This window comes from Peromyscus eremicus, chromosome 16_21 (genome assembly GCF_949786415.1).
Source record: "Peromyscus eremicus chromosome 16_21, PerEre_H2_v1, whole genome shotgun sequence".
Classification (NCBI taxonomy): domain Eukaryota; kingdom Metazoa; phylum Chordata; class Mammalia; order Rodentia; family Cricetidae; genus Peromyscus; species Peromyscus eremicus.
The window spans coordinates 30,038,836-30,061,814 of record NC_081432.1 but is presented as its reverse complement, the minus strand read 5'-3'; the positions used below and the strand labels follow the sequence as shown (position 1 = coordinate 30,061,814).

Below are 22,979 nucleotides of genomic sequence, written 5' to 3'. Positions count from 1 at the left end.
GGCATCTGAGAAACAGTAAAAACAGAAAGAACATTCTGCCACCCCTGCTCCCCATCTGTGTAAAAACAAGACATAAATTTCCCTGTGTGGCCCTCCCCACCTTCCTGAATCAGAACAGCCCTCAAGGCATCATGGAGGGTTCGTACAAACAAACTTCTCTTCCACTGATTTCTCTTCCCACAATTCACCCTTCCCAGAAGTCCAACCCCTTTTCCTTTGTTTAAAAAAAGAAAAGAAAAGAACAATTCCTATACCTATTGTTTGTTAAAACAGACTATAAGCTCCAAAGTCTGGCCCCCTCCTTGGCTTTTCACTCTGCTATGAGCATCTCTGCAGAAGAAAATAAATCCTCAGTAAATACAGCTCTGTGTCTCTTCTCCTGGCCCTCTGTTTTCTTGGTTTGACTTACAGGCTTTGTCTGCAGAACGTGAGGCTGAAGAAAGTGGTCATTTTCTTTTCCGATGCCCATAGTCCAGTAATATGATGCGTACATGGTAATCGGTGGAGTGGGTCCAAGATGCACCGACCAGTGCCTCAAGGGCAAGATTGGGGGCTTGGATTCAGTTCCCATTTTTTTTTTTTTTAAGACAAGCCACCTGATGGCCTTCACGCTAGTCTGCCACAAGACTGGATGACCTAAACACACAGATTCGTTTTGTTATGGCTCTAGAGACTAGACATCCAAAATCAAGGTGCCAGTGGATTTGTCTCTTTTGAAGGCCCTACACAAAAATTCATCCCATGATTCTCTACCTAGTTTATGGTGAGTTGCTAGTCATTGTTGGCTTCCCTTGGTCGGTAAACTCATCACCCTGATCTCTGTCTTCGTGTCCACACACTGTTCTTCCTGTCCAAATGTCCTCCTTTTATCAGGACACACGGCATACTAAAGTGGAATGCATGCTAATCCCTTCGTCTTTTAACTGATTGCATTTGTAACAACCCTATTTTTTGTTTGTTTGTTTGTTTTGTTTTGTTTTTCGAGACAGGGTTTCCCTATGTACCCCTAGCTGTCCTGGAACTCACTCTGTAGACCAGGCTGGCCTCAAACTCAGAGATCCGCCTGCTCTGCTGGGATTAAAGGCGTGTGCCAGCACTGCCCCAGCTGTAACACCCTATTAACAAATGAGGTTCTACTCTGAGTTGTTGACGGTTAGGGTTTCAGCATATGAATTTGGGAGTGGAGGGCGTATTCAACCCTTTAGCCAGACTAAGGGAGAGGTATAGATTAGAGTCAGACTCCATCTAGTCCAGACCTCCTGGGAACAAGGCTGTCTGGTGGGAATAATGTGAATATCGCTTCCATCTGTCATCACCTGCTTCTTACTAGCCCGGGGAATAGCCAGTTCTTCACAGGCCCAGGACAGAGTCTTCATGGATTTGATTTGGTGCTAGCGGTAACGGCTTGACAGTGGCATCCTGCTTTAAAGGATTAGGACTAGGCTTTAAAGGCTAGCAGTCAGTCCCTAGTGAATGGAATGGTGGGTGTTTGGGGGTAGATTGATCACAATTACAGTTGGCTTTTCCTAATTGTGGTTCCTCATCTAAGGATTCAACCAACCATGCATAAGAAATGGTCAAAATAATATTACGGAAAGCTCCAAAGAGCAAAGCTTGGATTGATTGCATGAAGAGTATCATACTACATTGCGTGTGTGACGTGATATGTGGGCACTGTGCCAGGTGTGTCTGAGGTAGTGTATGGGAAGAGGCACACGAGTTACATGCAAACACGACACCATCCTTGCACTTGAGCATTCATGCATCCCAGAGGTCTGGAACCAACCGCCTGTAGATATATACCCTACAGAAAGGCAAATGCCCGGGCAAACAAAAGAAACTCAGCTCTCATCAAGAAGACAGATTTATCCCAACTCAACCTCATTACACTGAAGTCAGAACTGCCAAATTTAGGAGTATCGATGGCGTGGAAAGCACAGTGTGTGCTGAGCTCATAAAGCAGAGTCTTTGCTGTCAGGGACTCCTTGTCCTGGGGTTTCATTTTCCCTGTTTATTTCTTCGATTTAACATGGGAAAAAAAGTCTTGGTTTCCTCACTATGCTAGTTTTACACTGAAATTAATATTGGTAGTGTTTTTACTTCCATTAGCCTTTTGTCCCTCTTGGGGTCCTGTAGTGATATGTGAGGGCAATGCCACTTGTTCTGCAGTGCACGGGCATCAGAAGGCAAAAATCACAGGGAAACTGCTGCTCAGCCTAAAGATGAATTGGTCAGCTTGGGATTATAATGTGTTTGCTTTCTTTGCTCTGGGTTTTCAAGAAGCGCCTATCTACTGTAGTGAAGATGACATGGTTGCTAGCCCTATTGAACTCTCACTACTTCCTGGCTTTTGTGTGTGGCAAGCTGGGCTTTGAAGTCTTATGCTGGGAACAGTAGAGGTCCATGGGAAAATATCTGACTTTTTTTTTTTTTTCAGATAAGGCAAAGCTATGGAGAAATGAAATAGTGATGGAAACAAGGGGTCACAAAAAAGGCAAATATCTTCTTTCTGATTTATAGTTTCCTTTGTTTTATTTTCTTTTGACTTCAGGATTATAGCTCTAGATGAGACATGATCTACAGACCAAACTGCAAGCTACTTAGAGTTAGAAGGATTACTAAAGCCAGTTTTCTGATTACTTTGTTTGTTCACAAAGCTGTAACTGGATAATGTTTCCGATCCAAGACGTCAAAATTAAATGCTGCCTACAATTGGAAGTGCCACTACCCGACATGGCTTAAATTGATCTCATTCTCTTTATTTGACTGATTGAGAAAGTCATTGTCTAGATTAGAATACTGTGAATGCATCCATTAGGCTTCATACTAAAATCATCAAAGAATGTCTGATTTCCATCTTATACCTGTAGAATGGCTAAGATTAAAAAAAACACTGAGGACAGCTTATGTTGGAGAGGATGTGGAGTAAGGGGAACATACCTCCACTGCTCGTGGGAGTGCTAACTTGTACAGCTACATTGGAAATCAGTATGGTGACTTCTCAGAAAATTGGGAATAAATTTTTCTCAAGGCCCAATGATACTACTCTTGAGCATATACCCAAGGGATGCTCAATCATTTCTCAGGGAAATTTGCTCAACTATGTTCATAGTATCATTATTCATAATAGCCAGAACCTGGAAACAACCTAGATGCCCCTCAACTGAAGAATGGATAAAGAAAGTGTACATTTACACAATGGAATATTGCTCAGTGGTATAAAACAATGCCATCATGAAATTTGAAGGCAAAAGGATAGAACCAGAAAAAATCATCCTGGGTGAGGTAACCCAGACCCAGAAAGACAAACACGATATGTACTCACTCATAAGTGGATATTAGACGTAAAGCAAAGGATAACCAGGCTACAATCTACAGTCCCAGAGAAGCTAAATAATAAGGAGGACCCTAAGAGGGAAACATGGATCACCCTGGGAAGGAGAAATAAATGAGACCTCCTGGGTAAACTTGGTGGGGTAGATGGGGATGGGAACATGAGGAATCAGGATGGTCAACTTGAGGGAGGGATGGAGAGGGAGAGCAATGACAGAGATATCTTGATAGAGGGGACCATTATGGGGTTAGGAAAAAACCTGGTGCCAGGGAAACTCCCAAGAATCGACAAGGATGACCCCAGCTAAGACTCCTAACAATAGTGGAGAGGGTGCCTGAACTGGCCTTCTCCTGTGATCAGATTGGTGACTACCCTAATTGTCATCAGAGAGCCTTCATCCAGTAACTGATCAGAGATCCACAGCCAAGCACGAGGGCAAGCTCCAGGAGTCCAGTTGAAAAGAGGGAGGAGGGATGATATAAGCAAGGGAGTGTCAAGATCATGGTGGGGAAACCCACAGAGACAGCTGACTCAAGCTCATGGGAGCTCATGAACTCTAGAACAACAGCTAGGGAGCCTGCATGGGACTGACCTAGGTCTTCTGCATGTGGGTGACAGTTGTGTAGCTTGGTCTGTTAGTGGGTCCTCTAGCAGTGGAAACAGGATCTGTCCCTGGCATATGAGCTGACTTTTTGAGAACCTATTCCTTGTGGTGGGATGCCTCACTCAGCTTTGATGCAGTGGGGAGGAGCTTGGTCCTGCCTCAACTTGATAGGCCATGCTTTGTTGACTCCCATGGGAGGCCCTCCCCTTTCTGAATGGAGATGGAGGAGGAATGAAGGGTGGGTGTAAAAAGGAGGAGTAGGGAGGGAATGAGAGGAGAGGAGGGAGGGGAAACCACAGTTGGTATGTAAAATAAATTTTAAAAATTAATGAAAAAAAGAATACCTGGTTTCATGCTGGCATTTTTACCCCCAGACCACTTCTATCAGCTAAATAGGAATTCAGAGCATGTAGTCCACTCTGTCAAGACATTAACTTTCTCATTTCTTAATTCTCCTGTAGCTCAAAGCACCTAGGAATCCAGCAACATTGTAGTGACACTGGGAACAAGCAGGATATCTTAGTTAGGGTTTCTATTGCTGTGAAGAGACACCATGGCCATGGCAACTCTTATAAAGGAAAACACTTAATTCGAGTCGCTTACAGTTTCGGAGGTTTAGTCCATTATCCTCATGGTGGGACATGGTGGCACACAGGCAGACATGGTGCTGGAGAAGGAGCTGAGACTCCTACATCTTGATCCACAGGCAACGGGAAGTGAACTGTCACACTGGGCATAGCTTGAGCATGGTAGACCTCAAAGCCTACTCCGACACTGACACACTTCCTATAACAAGACTACACCTATTCCAACATGGCCACACCTCCTAACAGTGTTTTCTTTGAACTGCATACAGGCAGTGTGATCTAGGACGAGGTCCCTGGGGTGACTCTTCTCTTCCTGTCCCTGACTTTACCCCACAGCAATGAGGATATTCCAGATTTTGTGGCAACACTGAGGCTACCAGTGATACTCAGGTATGAGGACTAGTCAACAGGATAGAGATCAGCACCAAAGGCAAGATGACAGCAGCACCAAGACAGGTCATCTACAGTTATTGGGAAATCACTTGAAGTCTTCAAAAGCTTATTTCATAAGCCCTAACCACGATACCTTACAAGTACAATTATCTCACTGTTGAGGAGAGAGAAAGGGGAAGAGAGGAAAACTTGCTGGAGACCTTGATAAGACTTCTGACCTTGGCACCAGATTAACACAGTCTCTGCCTCTCTGTCTCTGTCTCTCTGTCTCTGTCTCTCTCTCATCTGCATATGCATGTGGACATGTGGAAGTCAGATGACAACTTGCTAAGAGTCAGTTCTCTCCTTTCACCATAGGGTCCCAGGGAAAGAACTCAAGTCATCAGCCTTGATGACATGTGTGTCTACCTGCTGAGCTGTCTTGCCTACTACACAACAGACATTTTACTCCTAACAATTACTTCAGGATTTCTAACTATTAAGTGGACAATTCTTTTATTATTATTACTTCTTTTTATGGCTATAGTGATTGAGCGAGCCACCCTATTTTTGCAGGAGGAAGAAGGCTTTTCTTTGCATCTTGCTCTCCGGTTCAGAAGCAGCTGCTTCCACGGCAGCAGCATCACGGCCACACGCTTTGTGGTCTCCGGCTCTTTCTCTCCTGGATGCTGAGTTCTACCATTTGCATTTGTCAAAGCTCTCTGGGCTCTTTTACAAACAGATTCTGTTCCCATAAGGAAGAAGGAAGAAAGGAATTTTTCAGATCTCTAAAAAGGCAATGTGCTTTCTGTCTTAGCCACGTACCATCCTCGTTAGCCCACCCCAGACAAATCACTATTCATTTTTTTTTTGATGTCTAAAAGCAATTGCAACCACGTTACCTTAACCAAGCTCCACAATGAGAGCCAAGAGTAACCAAAACGGGAATGAAAACCACATGGCGAAGATGGAAACAACATGTCCACTCAAGTACCTTTGCAGTTTGCTCTCTCTAGACAAGCTACAGGGCTGCTGAGGCTGTTCCACGTCAAGACTCCAGGGGCCCCTCTCCCTCCCTGATTAGCAGTCAGGAAAGGGGCCTGTGATGGGAAATCTGGCTTCCCACATCAACCTTCTGCTCCATGACAGGAAAAGGCTGGATACAGGAGCAGTCTTACAGATCCACAAACAATTCATAGTAAGGAATGGTCTGGGTTGGGGTATTTTCCACTCATGATGTGGTACAGAGGGGGTTGGGACAAAACCCAGGCACGCAAATGCTCAGCGCTCCCACACAGAGCACAAGGCCTGTGCCTGTGCCCCCCACATGTGCCTCAGAGGCTGCAGGGCAGTCAACCACAGCAGCTGTTTTGAGCTTCTCAGGGAGTTCTACTCCCGTGATTGACACCTCCCAGGGAAGAGCGCAGACTTTTGGTATTGACTTATTTTTCTTTTTCAAAAAACACACGTTGATAGAACTGAGCAACTGGGAAGTTGCTTCATGAGCTCTCTCAAACCTTGCCATCCTCAGAGGGAGGATTTTGGAGAGAATGCATACTATTAGGTGAGTCGAGCTAAGAATCCAGACAAAAGCAGAGAGGAAGCAAGTGATACAGTCCAAGACCAGAGATCGGGAACCCCGCAGCAATCAATCATACCCGAAGGGCAAGTCAGAGTCACTTCACGCCTTCAACAGACAGGGCACTAGGATAATGCCATAATACATTACTGTGAAAGAACTCTTAATCTTCCTTCCCAAGGCTCAGTCTCTTTCTGATTTTGCATTTTCTTCTAATGTATTTCATTTTGCTATTCGGAATATGTTGGTCTGCATCCACGGACTTGATATGCAAATATCATAACTCCTAATATACTAGGAAACTGAAAGAGTTGAAAAGTTTTGTGGAAACACGAAGAAGGAGGGGGTCCTCGTGAACCTTTGGAGAAGACAATAGAGATAAAGTCTAACTTAGGGCAATGCCATCAAACAGCAAGGGAGTAGGGCCAGCTCTCCAATATCGATAGCCATTGCACTTTGAAGAGAGTACAGGAGGCTCAGAGAGCCAGCCTGTAAGCAACTGGACTTCAGCATTTCTGCTCTTCTACAAGAAAGGAATTCAAATATTTGAGTCTGCAGGCGAGCTCACAGAGGCCACGTGTTTACAGTATATGCAGCACTGCTGGGGCCCTTGGTGCCTCTGTTCTGAGAATTTGAGCCAACAGATTTTGGCTCTGCCCTCAGGAAAGGCAACAAAGACTTTCCCAAGCAAACTTTTGGACCTAACCTACAAGCATGTATCCCTTAAGTGATGGAGAAAGGCTCTGAGAACTGTGAAGTTAGGCAATTTCATCATCAGGCCATTTTGTCACTATGTGAACTTGAAAGCATGTACTACTTCCTTATCCTTGGATGCTGCGGCCTCCATGATGGTGTAGGCTGGAAGAGTCAGCACATTGCTTTTTATTGCAGCCCTGGACAGCATGTTACTGTACTGAGTGTGGGCAGGCAACTAGGACATCATGGCAAGGTTCAAGTATGTATAAACGTTGAAAAGGTACAATAAGAATCCTCTGTGAGAGCCATTTTCTTTTTTTACCTCCAACACGGTCGTATAGTAGTGTCAGCATATGGCTTTGATCTAACCGCCGTTCTGAAGCACATTGAAAGAACTCTCAGAAGGGCCTCAGTTTGAGCAATGCATTTTGTAGAGGTTGCGGCCGTCCTCTGTAGGGAGAGCTGAGGAATGTGTGTCTACATCCATCTCATTATTGCTTTGTCACAAACACACAGCCCGTGTGCACATCCCCTCTCTTCTCTAACATTGGTACACGTCAAGCAAAGGGTGGACACAGTGAAACTAACTGGGTCCAGGTACATAACACTTACACTCCTTACACTCCTGATTATACCCTGTCACTCAGAAGCTTGCTGAGGGTCCCCCGGTCCCTTCTGCCTAGGGCAGTGGTTCTCAACCTGTGGGTCACAACCACTTTAGGGGTCCAATGACTCTTTCACAGGGGTCACATATCAGATATCCTGCATATCAGATATTTACGAGTCATAACAGTAGCAAAATTGCAGTTATGAAGTAGCAACAAAAATAATTTTATGGTTGGAGGTCACCAAAACATGAGGAACCGCAGGAAAGGGTCACAGCATTAGGAAGATTGAGAATCATCAGCCTAGAGGGATGGGGGCCCTTTTGGATGCTCGCAGCTCTGGGAGCATTTGTATATGTTTGTGTGGGAACAGCCCTGTGCTTCTTATGGGTGAGGTCTAGATAGGGATCATCTGGCAGGTTTGGGAGGTGGCGAATACTGAGGTTCAGGAAAATAACAGTTCAAAATGAAGTCCTCGGAAGCAAAGTTCCTCGATGACCTTCTCCTGACCCCCTGTCCCTCCTTCTCCCGTGAGGCAAGCCACGGGAGTCAAGATTGCTCTTTCCATAGGCAGGTCTCTGGATCGGAGCCACTCTCCCCCAAGTCAATCATGAAATATATAAAATTGTCCTCTAGCTTTCCTGTCTACTGGAATTAGAGTTGACTTACTTGTATATGTGTATGAGCATTCATGTGTGTGAATACAGACATATGAGTGCATGTGTGGGGGCCAGAGGACAACCTTTGGTTTGGGCCCTTGCCTTTAGCTTCTCTGAGACAGGGTTTCTTTGTAGTTTACACTGCATATGCCAAGCTAGCTGATCCGAAAACTTCCGAGGAGTCTCATGTGTCCACCTCCCATCTCACCACAGGCCCGGTATAAATGCATGCTGTGCCTAGCTTTATGAGGACTCTAAAGATTCAAAATCAGGTTCTGATGTGTATGAGTCAAGGACTTTACCCCCTGAACCATCGTACCAGAATCTCCCCTGCCTTGTCGTGTAAGAGTTAGCCACGAAGAACTTCTCTAATCTATCTCACAGACTTCTAGCTTCTCAGAAGGGGCCTGCCTCACACCTGGGAGGAAGGAATGCCACACAGAAAGCCACCAACAATGGGAACAAGCCCCGTGGGCTTCCCACTTGTCTGTTTCCATTGGGCCATTCATCACATTTTCCCAGTCACATGGCTAAGCAACAGCCCCTGCCTCATTGACCCCAAGCGTGAAAATGGATGGTTCCTCCTAGACCTGTGCTCTTTAATCTGAAGGTCCTTAGGTCAGGTCCCAAAGAAACCCGGGACAAATGGCTAACAGAGGTGCCTACTAGCTTACCAAGGCACATGTTAGCAGTCTCGTGGCCACCAGGCTTACTTAGCACCTGTGGCTCTCTCTGCTCTTCCCACCCCCACCCCTACCCTGAACCTGTCTAGTCTGAACCCAGGGGCTTCCCTTCCTTTCCCCCAGCTCCTCTCCTATATAAAACTGCCCTTCCAGCCCCTTACTCTCTTGGTCCACTGCTCCTGACCCCCTCTCTTGCCCCCCTCTCTTCTCTTCCTCTCTAGCCCCGCCCCCTCTCCTCTCATGCCCAGTTTCAGTCTACTGGTCATGTCTAGTCTACTACGTTCTCTCCCTGCTCTGGACTCTTCCAGATGCCTCTGGCTGTTCTCTCACTCATGTGCAATAAAAACCTTCTCCTCTACCATCCTTGAGGTGGTTAGGTCCTCATTTCATCCCCTTGTACCGTGTAAAACGACGCTCAGACAAATGCCTTATGCGTCCCTCCTGTTAACCCGGCAATTGCTGGTTTATTTCAGCAGATTCCAGAGTTGGGCCTTCAGAGGTTTTCCAATGCCACACTGCATATGGTCGTTCTAACAGCTGCTGCTTGCCTCTGACTCCTGGTCTCCCCTCAAACTTACTGCTTTTGGACCTAAATAAGCTCCTGTCTGCCCCACCTCTCTCTCTCTCTCTCTCTCTCTCTCTCTCTCTCTCTCTCTCTCTCTCTCTCTCTCTCTCTCTCCTGTAGGTTAGACCCATATCCTGGGCATCTCCTTTGCTAGCCTTGGCATTGCTTGTGGGCTCTTTCCAGTCTCAGGAAATTGAGATTCCCATAAACCCTGCCGCCTGACTTTGACACCAGTCACCACCTGTTTTAGAGAGGGCCACTGGCAACTGCTGCAGACACACGGCTGTGCCCATCATTCCCTTTGTCCTTAGAGATCAACTTGTTCTGTCACTCTGCTGTGCTGGTCTTGAGCTTCTGCCTGTCCTAGTCTGGCCAACCTTCTCTTCCTGAATACTTGGGCCTGGCTTGCCTTGAAGAACACTGAGCTAGGGCGGCCTTTCTGTTGGCACCTTCAGGTGTTAGAGGTCTTCCTCCGGATCGTCTTGGCCCAGGGCTCCATTCAGCGTCTGTCTGCTGCTCCGGGCCTTCTGCACAGGCACCCGGCTCCTGATGAACGGGAGGGACAGCTCCACCTGTCTCCAACAGGGCTTTCATTTCTCCCCGAGACTGATTTTTATCACATATCTGTGGTCTCAATCATATGTTTGGGGATCCAGTGAGACAGATGATTTTAGAACACCTTGGTGAGAGGCAGCCATTTTCAAAGTTCACTGTGAATCTGGGGCATTCTGGATTGCACATGAGCAAGGCAAAGAATGAACAGCCCCGTGCGGGATCTCATAGGAACCCCAAGCCAGCCTCCAGTGCCTCCCACCTCTCTTATAACAAACAGGAAGAGAATCTGAGCACCGCTCAGTGTAATGGGATTTAAGCCACTGTTCCACCACAGAGCTATTCCTCTAAGATGTACACATTCTATCCCTGGGACCTGCAGGCGTCGTGCCTTACTGGGAAAAAGGGACTTTGCATGTGTGATTAAGGGTCATAATGTGAGGCAATTGTCTTGCATTATCTGGGTGGCCCAAGTACGCTCCTGAGAGTCCTTACCATGTGAAAGATGGACTCAAGAAGACCATGTCAAGGAGAGATTTGAAGATGCTCTGCTGTTGCCTTGGTAGGGGAAGCAGGAGCCACAGGCCCTAAACACAGGCAGTTTTCAGAAGCTGGAAAAGTTGAGGAAACGAATTCTCTCTGGTGTGTATTCAGTTCTAAAGCCTCAACTCAGGGAGACACACTACAGACTTCTCACCTTCCTAGCTTTAAGACAATAAACTTAGACAGATTTAAGACAGTACATTTACTCTGATGAGCAACATCAATATGAAACTAATGTAGTCACTGCTGTGCTTCAGCTGCATGGATTTCACTGCACTTTCTTTGAAAGCTAGGGATCATAATAGTACCTGATTGTTGTGAAAGCGAGGCCATTATTTACATGGTATTTACATTATATTTACATATTTGCATATTCAGTACTTATCGTAAGCCATCTAGAGATGGACATGTAAGAACATGAGTAGTTTCCTTATAAATGCTGTGCCACTTTATTTTAGGGATTTGGACATCTGTAGATTTTAGAACCCAAAAGGTCCTGAACCTAATTCTCTGTCTATAAAGAGGGGTAACTTTATACATGCCGCATTCATATACGTATATACACATATAGTATTCCCAGGTGTATATATGTGTAAGATGATGCTTTGAAGAAAATATACCAGGAGAAGTAAACGAGGTGCTAGAAAGTGACTGTAAATTTTAGATGAGGTAGGAGGTGAGTCTCAGATGTGGTTTGTTAAAGAAGAGAGTAAGATGTAAGTGCATGATAGTGTGAAGGTCCTTGGTCCGGTTGGTTGATGTGACTGGACACCTCTAAACAGAGAGGAGAACATTCAGGGTGGAACCAGATTTCTGGCCCCTGGGAGTTTGTAGGCTGTGCTTAGATTTTGGGTGTGTTGACTTGGGAAGCCTTTCTGGGGTTTTGAAGAGGGGAAGCTGAGTTCAAGTTATAAATACAGTAACAGGCTTGGAAAGGAAGCTAGCAGCGAGCTTGAGTGCACGTTGGCCTGTGGCTGTCCGGACGCTCCTGCCTTGGGCTTGGTTCATTGGCACTTCCCAGGAAAGATAGCAGTGCTCCCTATGAAAGCAGCAGCAGCTGAGGGAAGGGAGCCCGGCCCCGCCCAGCAGATCAGCAGCCAGACAGGAGGATCTGCTGCTCTTGCTAGAGTGTAGGACTACAGCCTATTCATTCTTCCATCCAGATCTCATCATAGAAATGAGGCGGACCTTGGCACTGTGAATTCCCAAGCCTCTGACTTGCTGAGAACCCCGTTTTAATAACAAAGTCCCTGCTCAACCCTTCCCTACATCTTGCAGAGGTTTCCACACACTTCTGGAAGTGTGTGCCAGGATGGTATGGGAATTGGGATTGTTTCTTCCCGTTTCTTCCCCTCAAGGATGCTTGCCAACCTTGGGTCACTTGAGTGTCAATAAATTTGCACCTGCTTATAGGACTTCTTTGCATTTTCAATTGTAGGGGCAAAGAAAGAGGCACCTAAAAAGGAATTTGTCTGTGCAGGTTAATCAAATCTGTTAGCTTTGTGGATTGTAGTTTTATCTTTTTTTTTTTTTTTTTCCACTGACTGCCCCTTTGTTTTCTGACTCTGGGGCTGGGAGAGAATAGCACTTGACCATCGGGCCTCAGTTCAATGTAATTAAAACTGGCTTTGAAATACGGACTACACTACCTCACCTGCTTTCTTGTTTCTTAAATTGTATTTAAAGAGAGAAAGAAACACGTCTCCTAAAATTAATTAAAAGACTGTGGCTAAAAATTGGATGCTTGTTCAGAAAGGAAACTTCTAGACTTTAGAATTTATAGACCACCATTCTGCCCCTCTCCAACACGCTAGCCCCACACTGTAGAGAATGAGAATCCCAAGTTAGACGATCTACTTAAGGGTACATTATCATCAAACATTAGTGTTCAGTGCCCAATAAAATGACACTTTAAACATTATTCTAAGCATCGTCTTCTTGTTGCTGTGTACAAAAGGGTCAGGGAATGAACACCAAGCCTGTTTAACGGCCAGTATCACAAAAGTAGAAACTATCAGCTGAGAGAAAACGTCTAGCGTCTTCGTTTGGTTTTCAACACTCCTAGAACTCGTATGTACGAACTGACCGCACAGTTTAGTTCCACAAACGTTTGCTAGACAGTCGGGTGAGTCACTATGTGCTTCGAGTCTGACTGAGAAGGTAAATATACCCTTCCCAAGCTCAAGGGGATGCTGGGTCCCATGAAGAAGCCACGGGAGGGGAGGGGAGCCTTCCCAGTTTCTGTTCAGACTCGTGGTGGTGGTGTTCTCACTGTGGGTGGGCCCCAAGCCTGCTTTCCCACTCACTGCTGCTGAGCCTCCTGAGTCCACTAGGGTCTAACAGGCTTCCTCAGAGAGGGGTATGAGCCCTGTGGGGCACAAGCCCAGCCGTGTGTTGTACTCACAACGGCGCTGGCTGGGCCCATGCACACTTCAGCACCCACTGCTCTTCTCCCTCATGTTCAAACTGAATGAAAAAAGAAATACAAACAGTATGTGTGGATGCTGGAGGCAGACAAATGCATTCACTGACCAAAAATTCCACCAGACCCACCAGCCACCATGACTGCGGCGCCGCCCTGAGTTGCCTGGATGTTCAGGTTCTTCACCTAAACTTTTTTTTTTCTTTTTTTGGCTTTCTATTTTATTTTGAGGAGCCAAGACACTTCTTGATTTCCTTTTATAAAATACCGAGTGTTCAAAATGTTCCAACAAGAACAAAAAGAAGCAAGCCAGCCCTTGTCCCTAAGTCCTTTGACTTCAAACACGCATTTAGTGGATTTCCTGGGCCTTAGAGAAACCACACTTGTTTCCAGCTCTGTGTAACGTCCACACTCCTTCCCACTGCCATGTTCACAGATGTCAGTAATCCACCTCTGCTTCCTCCAGGGTGACCAAGCCTCGAGGAGCAGGCCAGCAGACAGCGCTCCTTTGCAGTCTCTGCTTCAGTTCCTGCCTCCACTTCCCTTCAGGATGAACTGGAAGCTGGGAGCTAAAATAAACCCTGTTCTCCCCAAGCTGCTTTGGATCATAAAATTTGTCACTGCAACAGAAGACAAACTTAGACATATATATTATATGTTATTGGTGGATATGGTTTTCTTCTGGTTTGACTTGGAATACTATTTTTTAAATTGTAATAAAAATCCCACGTTTAATTATTTTTTTATTCCTATGTGTCTTTTAAATACAAATGAAGCAGTAAATTGAAAAACCCTCTTTGAAGTTAAAATTTGATGAAAAAAAATTAAATGGCAGAGCCCTTGCTTAGCGTGACAGTGGCCAGTATTCAATTTCCAGCACCAAAAAATTAGAATATATGTCTTTACTAATTTTCACTTTTAAAATACCATATTTATGAAGCACATCTGTTACACACCAGACTGACCAAGGCTTCTATTTGTTCCTTTCTATTTTTTGCTCTCACTTTAACACAATGGGGATAACACAGCGATGGGCTGCTGATAAACCAGTGATACAAAAAAAACAACCAGGAAAACAAATTTTTAAGACTGGCTGGCTGGGTCAGCAGGGAAATGTGTTTGCTTGTGCAGGCCTGCCTGATGACTTGAGTCCAACCCCAGAATCCATGTAAAAATGGAAGGAGAGAAGAGACTCCAAAGAATTGCCCCCTGACTCCCACAGGCACAATATGACACATGGACATACACATACATGCAATGATAATTGTTTGAGGGGAGGGTCTGCCAATAAAGCCACGGGACAGTTGAGTTCTGCATGACTCAAGAGGCTGCAGTAATGGAGAGATCATCAGATCCGTCAGACCTACAAGCCCATTGGTACAGTCTGATACAATGCTGGCCAAGTCTCCAGCTGTGCTTTTGACTCCTCATTTGTGCAAACGTTACCAATATCTTAACACAAGAACTAAGAGGAGCCAGGCGGTGGTGGCGCACGCCTTTAATCCCAGTACTCGGGAGGCAGAGGCAGGCGAATCTCTGTGAGTTTGAGGCCAGCCTGGACTACAGAGTGAGTTCCAGGACATCCAGGGCTACACAGAGAAACCCTGTCTCAAAAAACAAAAAACAAAAAAACCCCAAACAAACAAAACAAACAAAAAAAAACCCATAACATCATATAGAAGTACTCAGTTTTCAAAACATTGGATTTTGAGTAAACAGTAAAAGCATGTGGACCATAAATTAGACAATAGTTTACCATCTGACCTGATTATATTTATACTTAATGTATGTTTATATAATTTTTAAATGAAAACAGATCTATTTAAGTTATGATGACTAACATATTTTAAGATTAATCAAAACCACTTAATTGTGGAAGGAAGATAACCCAAGTGGCTGTAGATCTCTTTTTCTCCTTTAAACCTGTTTATGTTCATGATTGTTCTTCTCAGCAAGGAGGTCTAGAGTCAAGACGCAGTAATGGGACCGGGGAGATGGCTCAGTGGGTACAAGCTTGCTGTATGAGTGTGAGGACCAGAGTTCAGATCCTCAGCATCAGAGGAAACGCCGGGTGGGTGTGGCAGCCAGCCTATAATCCCAGTGCTGAGGAGGTGGTGCCAGAGGGTCCTTGGTGCAAGATGGCTCGATTAGCTGGAATGGCGAACTCTTCATTGAAATACAGAGTGATCAAGGAAGAAACCTGATGTCAACTTCTGACCTCCACAAACAAAGACACACACTTGTTCCACCTCCACATGCACCATACACATCCCTGTATTAGGGAGAATGCACAGCTCCTAGTAGACTTTCCAGTTGGGTATCAGCCTAATAATAACACAGAATCCAATTCACAGAAACAAGAAAACAGTAACAACAAATCTATAAACAGCACAAGTGAGATTAAAATCATATTAGCCTAAAACTTGGGTGTCTAGTCTACAGGCTTCAGAATTTAAAAAAAAAAAAAAAAAAAAAAAAAAAACCTGGGGTGGAAATATTTTAAAATGATGACAGAGTCTGGCAAGAGATGTTTATATACGCCACGCTGATTGTCACCTGAGTCATTTTATCAATATTGAGAATGTTATGCAATCTGCCAGAGCATCATTCAGTCCTGCACATCTTAGCTGTAAGAAATGGTAACGTATGCTAAAGTATGCACACAATAGCTCTGAACTTTCCAACCATCGGCCGTAGCACGTAAGTCATCTTGTATAAACATGCTTTCCCAGAGTAATCAGACACATCAGTAATTGGCCTTTCCACCCTGGCCTTCCGGAAATACTGGGACGGGGGGAGGGGGGGGGCGGGGGGGGGGCTTAAGTACACTGTAGCTGACCCTATCCTGTGTTTATGTTAGAATCTTTCCTCGTCCTTTGCTTTCTCCTTTAATAGCTCTTCTGGTTTTAAGTTCTGGTTCCCACAGAGGGAGGTCACGGTGAGGAGAGACTTGAGCTGTTCTCAGCATCTAAGCAGGTAGCTACCAGTGCAGCCACTTGGGGACCTGAGATCCCTAGGTCCCCATGCCTATCAGGACCCAGGACATTCCCTTTGCACTGAGCACAATGCCATCTAAGCACAGTGGGCCTCTAAGTATGGCTCAGACACGTACTGGAATTGACAGGCATGAAGAGAAAAAGACCAAGTAAATGTGATCCTTACCTGTGGCATCAGAGCTCTTCCTTCTGCCCTGCAACCAGACCAGCGGGGACGAGGGCCACCACTGCGCAGGCTGTGTGCCTCATTGGATTGCCCCAATGTCGTGGGCTTCTGTCAGCAGCGCTATAAATAAGGCACGTCCATTGGCACAGCCCAGCAGATAAGGGCCCAAGCCTGGCTCCTGCAAGCCTTTTTTGGTCTCCAAATGAAAGAAGTCTCGGGCCCCAGTTGGGAAGAGGCTGTTGCGTATGTTCCTATTTGGCCTGCCTGTCTCAAGGACACCCCAGGCCTCATGTGTATTCCAGCAATCCAAGAGCAGCCAAAACAGGGAGGCCATTAGGTCCAGAACCTTCCAGTGTATAGCCCAGGGCTAGCTATATGCCTTGCTGGAGGATGCAGGTAGCTGGCACGTGAATGAGGGAGCACTTTTCTGAGGAGACAGGAGCACCTCCACAGGTTCACAAGGGAAAGCCTGGTGTCTGACGCTCCCTGTTGGAAAGACTTCACTGACCTTCCTTCTCCAGCTTAGGAGGACAAGGGCATTTGCCTAGGTGAGTACTCTAGAAAGCACTGAAGGATTCATGGGCGCAAGCCCAAGGCACGTGTTTGGCTGTGGACTGGAATACATTTCTAGAAAGTCATGTCCTCTCTTGTCATCTCTGCTCGTGTGTGACTATAGCAATTCTGTGTGAAGTGAAACAGAGGGTTTACTGGAACCCAAGAATAGAACCTGGGTCTGAGGCCTCAACTCTCTAGACTGTCTTTCTGAATTGGAGTGCCAAAGCCCTCGGACTTTCCAAACCTTTCCTGAGGGTAACTCTGATTTCCTGCCTCTGATGTCACTGGGGTGCTGGGATTCACAAAGTGATGCTTCAAAGTAAGTGCCTCAGAGGCAGTCAGAGTTTGTGCTGCCCTCCTGGCTCTCATTGCTCATTCTGATCTGAGGCAGATCACAAAGATTATAATTCATCTTCCCCCATGTGGGTTATAGAAATCAGAACCACTTTCCTGTCCCCTAAATGCAGCCATAAAACCTAAAAGTACCACATTAACTCTCCCTGGTGTTTCAGAGGAAGCGTCAGTGATACAGAACTTCTCTAGCCTGCCTTGGTCGATAGCTCCTGACAACCTCAGTCAGAGGAATCCAGGGTTCCTTCTGCTGCACAGAGGGGTCAGCAAGAACCTGAGCAACCATGCCTGACTAGGCTTCCTCCACTCTACTCTGGTTTCTCTCAGACCTCTTTGTCCAATCACATTTCTACCCATGCTTCATGAGTCTAAGCATAAACATGTGTGGTCTCCGAGTCTTCTGTCTACAGGCTCCCATACCACGCAGATCTGTGAGCAAATCCGGTTATGTGTTTTGCTCTTGGAAACACGTCTGTTGTGGTGTTGGCCGTGGTGGTCATGAGAAAAATTAGCTCTCGTATAAATGCAAGGACTTCCGGTCTGGGATCAGCCTCTAGGGGAGGGGGGTTCTGAAGGAAGGCAGGGAGACTGGGGCCGGAGAAAGCCAGTTGGAGGACTTCTCTTGAAAGGGACCAGACCAAGGACCAGGAATCCAAGTGTCCTCATGAGGAAGGACCTTCTGAAAGGACAGTGAGTTTTGAGGGTTCAAGTACAGGGAGGAAAACTTGGTTTCTCTCCACCCTTCTCCAGTTCTCAGCTGAGACATCCTGTAACCAAGGACAGATGTGCAAGAGAATAACTGATATAACACCACAGTGACCACTGTGCAAAACTGTAAGGGGACTGGAGGAGAAACCTGGCCAGACCTGCCTGTTCAGATCCCCCCCACGCTCCCCTGGAGCCCCCAGATATGGAGTAGGATCTCTCTGAAATGAGGGTCTTACTGTCTCCCATCAGACAAGACAGGTGAGAGAATTTTTTCTTAGCAGCTTCAAGACAGAACAGCAGGGGAAGATTAGATTATCAATGGCGGTTTCCTTAGAGACGTAAATTCCTCTAACAAAAGGACCCCTTTTCCTGAAATTTGGTGTGGCTTATTTCCCTTTCCCTAAGTAGCATCCTTCTTGCTACAAGCAGGCTCAGGAACACAGCTGTGGGGATGGGTGGGCGTTGATGAGCAGGCAGCCTGCCTGACATTCAACACCACCCACTGGAGGAGCCACTGGTGGGAGAGAACAGCATCCAAGGCAGCTGGGGCCTGGCATTCTGGGTTGTGATCAGGCAGGCCCACGCGTGCCAGGGAGAACTGGTCTTGAACATGGCACTTGCGCATCTTTCACAACATCGTAAAAGATACTTCTAAATGGTGCTTTCCAAAACTCAAGAGATCAATGTCAAAGGCATATAGGTCTAGAGTAAGCAGTGAGTCAACTTCCAAAATGCGTAATAAAGATGGACAGTGTTCAAAGATCTTCATCACCATCATCACCATTTTGAGAAAGGATCTATATATCTATCGGACCCTTTCCAAGCTTTAGAAGCCTGAACCACTGTGCCCAAGCAAGCAAAGATTTCAGCTGGCTTTGCTTACGGTTTGCATTGTACTACCCTTTATTCCACAGAATAGGAGAATAAATGTCCTGATGGGATGCACAGAAGTTGTTTTGATAGACAGAGAAGGGATGAAGCAACGGAAGAAAAATGGAACATAAAATAGAGGGGTCATTAGGCAGCATCGGCACTTGTAGAGACACCAAGACAGAACAGCAGAAAAACAGCTGGTTTGTTTAAATTGGGTTGCCCTTTCAGTGTGAGAAATGAGGGCAGAGGGAGAGGCATTACCATGTCTGTTAAAGATGGCCATTTGGGAGTTTGCCTCTTTTCCCCCAAGCATCGCATCTCCTTAGGTCAGATGAGCAACTTAGTTTCAGCCTAGAGCTATATCATGGCAGTGTGAGTGACTCCATCTTGATTTTTCTCCTCATTTGTGTAGGGACCAGCATAAAGAGGTAACAGACTCAGGAAGGAGAGTATATCCCTGGCTACCAGCCTGGGTAGGGATAGCCCTCCATGGCAGGGTCTCCTGGAGAATCCCAGCCCCCCATGTCTATACACTTGGCGTTTTGCCAGTGGGATCGTGAAATCTGCCCATCAGTCCATCAGCTCTGATCTCCATTTGCTCGAGTACTGTCTATGGTGCTTCTAACACAAGCTGACAAGCTCCCTGCTGGATCTCGAAGTTTCAGCACTAAAGCAGGTAGAAGTACTTCCCATCTAGGAGCTGGCAGCACCATTATGGCTGCCATCACTCAAGGCTCTCACCTTGACTCTGAAGAGCCCTGCCTCTCCAGCTCACCACAGGTAGCACCGACCATTGACTTCCATGGCCATCTTTGAGAGTCTGTCGCTATTGTTCCTTGCTTTGGGGTGGGCAGATAGTGGTTGTGCTCCTTCTGGGACCCTGGTGCTATGGCTCCCAGAGCCTGTCAGAGCGCTGCTGGCAGCTGCAGCCCCTGTGTGCTACCCATCAGGGCTCTGTGTTTCTTGTCAGTGCTGAGGGTCAGTAGGCCCATATAACGGCTGGTTTTGTGTGTCAACTCGACAGAAGCTAGAATCGTCCGAGAGGAAGGAGCCTCAGTTGAGGAAATGCCTCCATGAGATCCAGCTGTAAGGCATTTTCTCAAATAGTGATCACTGGGGGAGGGCCCAGCCCTTCGTGGGTGATGCCATCCCCTGGGCTGGTGGTCCTGGGTTCTATAAGAAAGCAGGCTGAGCAAGCCAGGGGGAGCAAGTCAGTAAGCAGCTCCCCTCCGTGGCCTCTGCATCCGCTCCTGCCTCCGGGATCCTGCTTTGTTTGAGTTCCTGTCCTGACTTCCTTCAGTGATGAACAGCAATGCTGAAGTGTAAGCCAAATAAACCCTTTACTCCCCAACTTGCTTTTTAGTCGCGGTGTTTCGTCACAGCAATGGAAACCCTAACTAAGACAGCCCACCCTTCTCCCCTCCCTTTTCTTGACTAGCTTGCCTATTACTGTGACGGCCCTTCCTGGGTGTGGCATTAACAATGTTCCCGGCCCCTAGCCCAGTGAGTTAGGTGTCTTTTGCTGCGGCTCAGAACACCATACGTCACAGTTTTAGCTTTGTTTCGGCTGAGTGCTTTGAGTCCTTAGCATCCAGGTCTCTCTGCCCTTCTCCTGACTTCCTGTCCCCTACCTCCTAGTCTTCCCCAACGTAAGCCACAGAAACCAAAAATTCTCTTCCCTAATGCGGATCAGAAGAATCAGACCACCCCTTCTCCATAGCAAGCCAGGAAGCATAGGCAGACATTCTCTCCTTTCTCCCCTGGAATGCTCTCATTCTAGGGGAGTCCTGCCCCGCATCTGCAGGCTGGAGGAAGAAAGGCCACACAGAGCTATCAGGAAGAGTTCCGCTCTGCACAGACATGCCTGGCTGGGTTCCCTTCCATCTCTTTCCATCTGCTCAACCCCCCCCCCCCATCCAATCACATGTCTACACAGTGGTCTCTGCTTCCGGAACTTAAGCATAAACGGGGATTATATTCCCTGGCCTTTGGGTCTTGGTTAGACATGAATCTGCCATGCTTCTTTCTGGTTAACCTGTCCTTTGTTACAGGAGAGCCAGCTGTGACCCCTCGAAGATGGATGAGGAAGGAAATGGAGCTCCTTATCATCCTTACCATGCGTGCTCTTCTACCTAGCCAGATGGTTCACAGAGGTTGGATTAATACATTTAATGACAGAGGAAGAGGCAAGCCAGGGAGCCTGAGGACAGGCTGAAGGGAAGGAGGAACACGAGGCTAGGTCAGGAAGCCACAGGGCTAGGTCAGGAAGCCTTGAGGCAACGTTGCTGGGAAGGAGAAGCACAGGAATGCACCACCATGCTTTGTCAGCAGAGAAGGCAAAGAAAGCTTGGTGGTTCTGGACCAGGAAGTTCGCAGATGCAGGACCAAGTTGAGTTGGAGTGCAGAGCTGAGTGCCTCAGGACATGTTTCACCCACCAGATGTCTATCTGCAGAAACTGGGAGGACGAGTCAGCTTTGTTCCAAGTGGCTGCCGGGATTACCTAGCCGCTGGGTCTGATCTTCCTGAAAGCTCCTTGTAAACAGCCCTTCTGCACTTCCCAGAACAATGACAGCTGCAGAAATGTCTGCAGTGTAAACACATCCCTGCAGCTCTGGAAACTCTCAACCCGAAAAGTAACACCAGCTTTTGCTGACGTGACAGAATCCAGGCTTCTCTTCCTTGTAAGTGTGGCTTAGCCAGAGCTCGTTTGGATGTGGAGAAGAACCAGATTACCTTCCAAGCAAGAACTCAGATTGGAGTCTCTGGCAAGCTAAACCATCCCATTCTTGGGGGCTTAGAGGGTGATACCCCACCATGAAGGCTTCTGACACTAAACTTTTCCCTCATTCTCTCCTGCCCTCCTGTCTGCTACCCTGTGCATTCTTCCTGTGGTGGTTTGAATAAAAATGGCCCCATAGGCTCATATATTTGAATGCTTAGTCACCAGGGAGTGGCACTATTTGGAAGGATTAGGAGGTGTGGCCTTGTTGGAGAAGTGAGTGACTAGGGATGAACTTTGAGGTTTCCAGTTAGGTCTAGCGTCTCTCTCTTAGCCTATGGATCAGGATGTAGAATTCTCAGCTGCTCCTCCAGAACCATGTCTGCCTGATTGCCGCCATAATGATAATGGACTAACTTCTGAAACTGTAAGCAAGTCCACAATTAAATGCTTTCTTTGATAAGAATTGCCTTAGTCATGGTATCTCTTCACAGCAACAGAACAGTGACTAAGATACTTTCTCAAGGCAAGCCATAGAGACTATTCCCCAACATGGGTCATGGGACCCAAAATCTCCTTTCTCCACAGCTAGCTACTTGTCCACGTAAGAGCTGGTCATAAAGAAATTCTGTGATCTACAGTCTACAGCATACTGGTAGACCACAGGATACCACCAACCCCAATTCCAGAAAGGGTTCTGCCCACATTTAGAAGAAATGAATGCTGCACAGAGACACTAAGAAGAATGTGAACAGACAGACCCTGCTGGCCACCTGCCCCAGGTTTATTCCATTAGCTCAAACGCTTTTGTACAATCACATTTTACACGGCTGTTCACACTTAACCAACCTAAAGATGAAAAGGGATTGTTCACTCTGGTCTTTAGTTCTTTAATCTGTAGGCTTTCATGCCCTGTGAAGCTGTGATTAAATAAATTTGTTATTTTGATTAGATTTCCGTCTTGGTGACAAATACATGAGATAAACCACTAAAGGGAGAAAAGATTGATTTTGGCTTATGATCTCAGTCCATGGTCACTCAGCCCCATCGTTTTGGACTTATGACAAGGCAGAACACCACAGGGAGAGCATGTGTTAGAGCCAAGGTGCTCACTTCATGGGAAGAAAAAAATTAAAAAAGGAGATGGATACAGGATCTAATTACTACGCCACTCACAATAAGGACTTCAATGATCTAACTTCTTCCACAGGTTTTATCTCCTAAATAGAGGCCCCATCACCTCCCAACAGAGTCATCAGCTTAGACATTTAATATTCAAAACAGTACCGAGTGTTGTGGCATAAATCTGTAGTCCTGTCACTCAGGAGGTTGAGACCAAGAGTTTGTGGTCAGCCTTAGCTATACAATGAGATCCTGTCTAAAACAAAACACGAGATAAAACACAACTA

The 22,979-nt window shown here is 46.4% G+C and overlaps 1 protein-coding gene and 1 long non-coding RNA gene across 3 annotated transcripts in view; one reads left to right on the top strand and one right to left on the bottom strand.

Moving 5' to 3' along the window:
• Positions 1-16,541, bottom strand: part of Fhl2 (four and a half LIM domains 2) — a 74,993-nt gene extending 58,452 nt beyond the window's left edge. The window contains exon 1 of the mRNA XM_059282064.1: positions 16,364-16,541. The gene's annotated coding sequence lies outside the window, so the exon portion shown is untranslated. The remainder of the gene's footprint in view (positions 1-16,363) is intronic.
• LOC131926551 (uncharacterized) lies at positions 16,416-22,523 on the top strand. Of its 2 annotated transcripts, XR_009383512.1 has the most exons (3): positions 16,435-16,911; positions 18,020-18,235; positions 20,902-22,523. It is a non-coding gene; the product is annotated as an uncharacterized LOC131926551 (long non-coding RNA). The 2 variants fall into 2 exon arrangements; XR_009383513.1 differs by lacking the exon at positions 18,020-18,235 and having other exon boundaries at positions 16,416-16,911.
• The last annotated feature ends 456 nt before the right edge of the window (positions 22,524-22,979 follow it).